Raw genomic sequence first — 6,434 nt, 5'->3', positions numbered from 1 at the left:
TTTAGTCAGGGTAAAGGTCTGGTTGTCTTCTAGGGACTTCATCTCCTCGTCCATCGCTTTCTTCCACTTTTCTGACTCAGTTGATGTCATGGCCTCTTTAAAGGTCAGGGGTACACCACAGACTGCTCGATAGCAATAATCTACACTAGTGAGTGTACTATCATCGTCATCAGTCTTTTCTGACACATAATCTCTCAGGTACCCCGGGCGTTTACGCTCTCTGCTGGGATATCTCCCACTGTCTGAGGCATGTGGCGTCGCCCTAGTGTGCTTCTCACCATCATCCTGCGGTGCTGACTGTGAACCGTCAGTCTGTACATCTGTACTCAGTATACTAGGCTGTGGGGTCTCTATTCTCTCGTCACAACCTACATTGGGGTCCAGTCCCAGCTCCAGTGTCTGAGTCTCGTTTTCACAAGTTGTCTTGGTAACAAACTTTACTAGTCTGTGCTTCTGCACTTTTCCTCTGCTAGGGTAGTAGACTAGGTAGGCGGGACTGCCCTTATCATGTCCTACAAAAAGTCCTCTCTCGCACCTAGAATCCAGCTTTCCTCTGTCTTGTTGGTAAGCATAGCACACTGACCCGAATTTATGCATCCTGGCTAGATCACACTTTTTACCTGTCATTGCAGTATATGGGGTAGTGCCAGTGTGCTTGTTAAAGCACCGGTTCCTGGTATAGGCTGCTTCCTGGACGGCATAGTGCCAAAAACTTTTAGGTAGGTCACTGTCAATAAGCATACACCTTGCCATCTCGAATAGAGTACGCCCTTCCCTTTCAGCTATCCCGTTCTGGTGCGGGGAGTAAGGACAGGAAGTCTCGTGTCTGATTTTGTTCTTTCTCAGTAGTGTCTGAAATTCTCTGTTAGTGAATTCAGTCCCGTTGTCTGATCTTATACATTTCACAGTGCCGTAGGGCGCTACGTCTGCCAGATACTTCTCAGTGGCCTGGATTGTATCGCTTTTTGCTTTCAGGAAGTAAGTGGACACTGTCCCTGTATACACATCTGTGAAAGACTGCATGTACTTGTAACCGTCTATGGACGGATTGCTTACTGGGCCAGCTAGATCTGTGTTCACCAACTCGAGTGGTGTCTTTACCTTATCAGTAGGATCTCTGTTCCTCGTTTGAGTAAACTTTCCCTCTATGCACACTACACATTCTTTATCAGGCTTACGCTTTGCACCTTTAATGTGCATGCCTTCTGTTACATTCTGCAGCTTCAAGATATCATCGTAATTGCAGTGACCCATTACTTCATGCCAGGTCTGGATATCATAGCTAACATGGCACACATCACCTACATCACACTCGGTTTGTAAGTAGTACATCCTCTTACATACATAAATATCAAACCTAGTGCCATCTGGCATCACTATGACATCTTTACCTTCATCAAAGAACACTTTTGCACCGTGAGCAGTAGCAGACTTCACTGAAAAGAGTTCTTGGGGGTATGAGGGGATGTAGAGAGCGTTCTTTAAAGTCACTGCACACCGGCGCCCCTCACTGTCTATGAGACATACCTGTGCATCCCCCTTGCCTTGTGCCACTCCGGCTGTACGCTTCCCGTCTGCGAGCTCCATGCAATGTCTCTCTGGCTTGAAGGTGCTGTCGAAGTTCTTAAACTTGCTCCGGTCATTGATGATATGGGACGTCGCGCCCGTGTCCACGATCAGTCCCTTTCTCCGTTCCTGCGGTTGCTCTGAGAGGCTGGCATCTCCTGTTTGCGCGCGGAAGGTGCAGTCCTCTCCCGTGGCGCCATCTGGTCCACGACCTGCTCTACGTCCACCGCCGTCGCCGCCCCCGCCATCATGGACACACGCACACCGGGTGTTACGTTCACGTTCCTTCTTGTTACACACCTTGTCTGTGTGCCCCCTGCTTTTGCAAAAACTGCACCAAACCTTCTCTGCACAGTCATCCCTTCTGTGGCCCTTTTCTCCGCAACGCCAACACACCATCTCCGCTGGCCTGGTCCTTTTCCGCGGCGCCTCTCTCCCGGCTCTTCCACGACAGGGTCTGAATCTTCTGAAGCCTCGAAATTTCGCAGCTTTGTCTTGAACTCTGCCAGCCTCATGTCCGCTGAGCCATGCGTCACCAACAGCGTAAACGGCTTGTACTTCTCCGGTAACCCCCTCATCACCATTGCCATCATCAGTCCCTCACTCGGTGCTTCACCCGCACTCCTAAGCGTTGTGAAGATTTGCTCAGCTCGGATAATATATTCGGTTACAGTCTCGCTTTCAGCCTTCTTCAACGCAGTCATGGTTATGTACAGGGAGACAATCCGGGGCCTACCTTTTCCGATGTAGTGTTCTCTTAACACTTTGAGACTTTCTCTGCCATTGTCCTTTGTGTCTCTGAATATCAGTCCCAAGCTTGTATTGTCAAGTAGCGGCGCCAATGCACAATAGGCGTCCGCTTTTAGCTTGTCGTCTTTAGCCTTTTCTTCCTCCGTTAGCGGTCCAACTGGCTCTGTGAGGATTGTCTGCTTCAGCCCCACTCCGTGCATGCAGCACAGCATCCTTTCTTCCCAGAGCTCGTACTCTGCTCTCCCGTCGAACTTGGGCCATTTGGTCTTGCTTCCTGTCGCCATGGCTTTTTGTGTTTGTAGCTCTTACTTGTTTTTAGCCTAGCTTTAGCTTCCCGGGTACTCGATGCTAAGCTGCTCGTCCTGTATCTTCGTCCTGCAGAGAAAGGCTATAGGAGAGGTCCTCTTCTTCTTCAGGTTCAGACAGAGCTTTTCCAGGTCCCTGTTGTCCTTCTGGACCTCTTGGACTCTAGTCTCACATCTCTGTGCTTCGTTGGCCAGCTCCTTTATGAGCTTGTCCTCCATTGATTTGACATGAACGGACATCTGTTGGACCTTTGTCTCCAAGCCCTGCATTGTCTGGACCAGGTGTTTGTTCTCCTCCTCCACCTCTCGTAGCTTTGTGGCCAACACTTCGCTCTTGGCAAGCTCCGTAACCTTATTTACCATCTGCAAAGCCAGCTCCTTTTGGAACTTGTCCTCGAGTTCCCTTTTCCCTTTTCCTGCATCTTTTGGACTTTTGTTTCCAGCAGGCTGATGCTTGTCTTTGAGCTCTGCTGGGACTCGGCCAGGTCCTTTTGGAACTTGTCCTGCAGTTCCCATTTCTCGTCCTGCATCTTTTGGACTTTTGTGTCCAGCAGGCTGATGCTTGTCTTTGAGATCTGCTGGGACTTGGCCAAGTCCTTTTGGAACTAGTCCTCCAGTTCCCTTTTCTCGTCCTCCAGCTGTTTGACTTTTGTGTCCAGCAGGCTGATGCATGTGTACCAGCTCTGCTGGGACTGGACCAGGTCCTTTTGGAACTTTGCCTGCCTGGTTGCTTTTTTGTGAGGCAGGCAGATGCTCGTCTTTGAGCTCTGCTGGGACTCGGACAGGTCCTTTTGGAACTTGTCCACCAGTTCACTGTTCTCGTCCTGCAGCTGTTGGACTTTTGTTTCCAGCAGGCTGATGCTTGTCTTTGAGCTCTGTTGGGATTTGGCTACGTCCTTTTGGAACTTGTCCTGCAGTTCCTTTTTCTCATCCTGCATCTTTTGGACTTGTGTCTCCAGCAGTTTGATGCTCGTCTTTGAGCTCTGCTGGGCCTTTGCCAGGTCGTTTTGGAACTTGTCCTGCAGTTCCTTTTTCTCGTCCTGCACCTTTTGGACTTGTCTCTCCAGCAGGCGGATGCTCGTCTTTGAGCTCTGCTGGGCCTTTGCCAGGTCGTTTTTGAACTTGTCCTGCAGTTCCTTTTTCTTGTCCTGCACCTTTTGGACTTGTCTCTCCAACAGGCGGATGCTCGTCTTTGAGCTCTGCTTGGACTTTGCCAGGTCCTTTTGGAACTTTTCCTGCAGTTCCCATTTCTCGTCCTGCATCTTTTGGACTTTTGTCTCCAGCAGGCAGATGCTCGTCTTTGAGCTCTGCTGGGCCTTGGCCAGGTCCTTTTGGAACTTGTCCTCCAGTTCCCTTTTCTCGTCCTCCAGCTGTTGGACTTTTGTGTCCAGCAGGCTGATGCATGTGAACCAGCTCTGCTGGGACTGGACCAGGTCCTTTTGGAACTTTGCCTGCAGCTCCTCTCTCTCGTCCTCCATCAGTTGGACGTTCACCTTCTCCCGGTCTTCAGTCTCCAGCCCCTGGTTGCTTTTTTGTGAGGCCTTTTTTGCCCGGTAGTTTGCAAGGAGGATTTCATACTTCCAACTTCTGAGGCGCCTGGCTTGCTTCTCCTCCTCCGTCTCAAAATGTTCACTCAGCTGGTCGTCCTTCTCCCCTTGCTTCTGCATGGTTTCGTAGTAGATTGTATTTGTATTAGATTGTATCTCTCGATCGGACTGCAACACCACAAATAAAGGATGTATTTGTCCAGTACCTGTACCTATTTATATATATAGACTCACTGCCTTTCATCCTTTGATGTCACTGTGTGAGGTCATCATGTTTGTGTGACTCCACCCTCAATTGATATAAATGTTTGAGACAAAATAAATAAATAAATATTTTTTCAAACTCTTTATATCAAGATCTCTGTAATGAACCTTAATTAATAGGTAATAAGCCCCTCATATGATGTTAACTAACCTTATTATATATTACAGTATAATTACCGTTTTCATTTCAAATACAACAAATATGTATTCAAAAATGCATCGAACTCAGTGTGCAAGGTTTCTGTGCGTAGTTCGTCAAACGAACAATTGAACAGGTTGAAATGCTTGAGAGCCCTTTGTACCCGTTCTGTCACAATGAGGGTAATACATTTTTGATATTTTTCATAATCTGATGCTAAATGATGACCGTCAGAGCCGTAAGCGACCTGTGTGGCTTAAAGCAGCCCTTCTCCCCTCAGCAGGTGAGGAAGGACAGAGGGGAGGGAGATGGAGGTGAGATGTATGGATGAAGGGTGTTTTTTTACACATATATACATTAATATGTACTGTATATATTGTGGGAAAACCTGCGCACCAGGAGAAAACCCTTTTACGTTGAGGAAGGACAGAGGGGAGGGAGGTGGAGGTGAGGTAGATGGGTTGAGGAGAAAAACCCTTTCAGAGGGGGGGGGGCTACTGTTGTCCAACCTAAGCTGAACAATCAGCAGCCTCCTCCACCTTTTCGTGACCGTCACGCCTGTTTGTTCGGTGCATGAAGCTCAAGAAACCCTTATTCTGCTTCTCCTCACGTTTTTTCTCCTCCTTCTCCCGCTTGGCTTCCTTCTTCTTCTCCTTCTCATGCATCTTGTCCTTCATCTTCTGCAGTTCTGCCTGCTCGTCCTGTATCTTCGTCCTGCAGAGAAAGGCTAGAGGAGAGGTCCTCTTCTTCTTCAGCTTCAGACAGAGCTTTTCCAGGTCCCTGTTGTCCTTCTGGACCTCTTGGACTCTAGTCTCACATGTCTGTGCTTCGTTGGCCAGCTCCTTTATGAGCTTGTCCTCCATTGATTTGACATGAACGGACATCTGTTGGACCTTTGTGTCCAAGCCCTGCATTGTCTGGACCAGGTGTTTGTTCTCCTCCTCCACCTCTCGTAGCTTTGTGGCCAACACTTCGCTCTTGGCCAGCTCCGTAACCTTATTTACCATCTGCAAAGCCAGCTCCTTTTGGAACTTGTCCTCAAGTTCCCATTTCTCTTCCTGCATCTTTTGGACTTTTGTGTCCAGCAGGCTGATGCTTGTCTTTGAGATCTGCTGGGACTTGGCCAAGTCCTTTTGGAACTTGTCCTGCAGTACCTTTTTCTCGTCCTGCATCTTTTGGACTTTTGTGTCCAGCAGGCTGATGCTTGTCTTTGAGCGCTGCTGGGACTCGGCCAGGGCCTTTTGGAACTTGTCCACCAGTTCCCTGTTCTCGTCCTGCAGCTGTTGGACTTTTGTCTCCAGCAGGCAGATGCTCGTCTTTGAGCTCTGCTGGGCCTTGGCCAGGTCCTTTTGGAACTTGTCCTCCAGTTCCCTTTTCTCGTCCTCCAGCTGTTTGACTTTTGTGTCCAGCAGGCTGATGCATGTGTACCAGCTCTGCTGGGACTGGACCAGGTCCTTTTGGAACTTTGCCTGCAGCTCCTCTCTCTCGTCCATCAGTTGGACGTTCACCTTCTCCCGGTCTTCAGTCTCCAACCCCTGGTTGCTTTTTTGTGCGGCCTTTTTTAACCGGAACTTTGCAAGGAGGATGTCATACTTCCGACTTTTGAGATGCCTGGCTTGCTTCTCCTCCTCCGTCTCAAAATGTTCACTCGGCTGGTCGTCCTTCTTCCCTTGCTTCTGCATGGTTTCGTAGTAGATTGTATCTGTATTAGATTGTATCTCTCGATCGGACGGCAACATCACAAATAAAGGATGTATTTGTCCAGTACCTGTACCTATTTATAGACTCACTGCCTTTCATCCTTTGATGTCACTGTGTGAGGTCATCAGAATGGACATCAAAGGAAGAATGGAATGTAAAAAG

Source organism: Eutrigla gurnardus (assembly GCF_963514095.1).
Source record: "Eutrigla gurnardus genome assembly, chromosome: 22".
Taxonomy (NCBI): domain Eukaryota; kingdom Metazoa; phylum Chordata; class Actinopteri; order Perciformes; family Triglidae; genus Eutrigla; species Eutrigla gurnardus.
The sequence above is the reverse complement of the archived record's forward strand: the minus strand, read 5'-3'. Positions refer to the sequence as shown.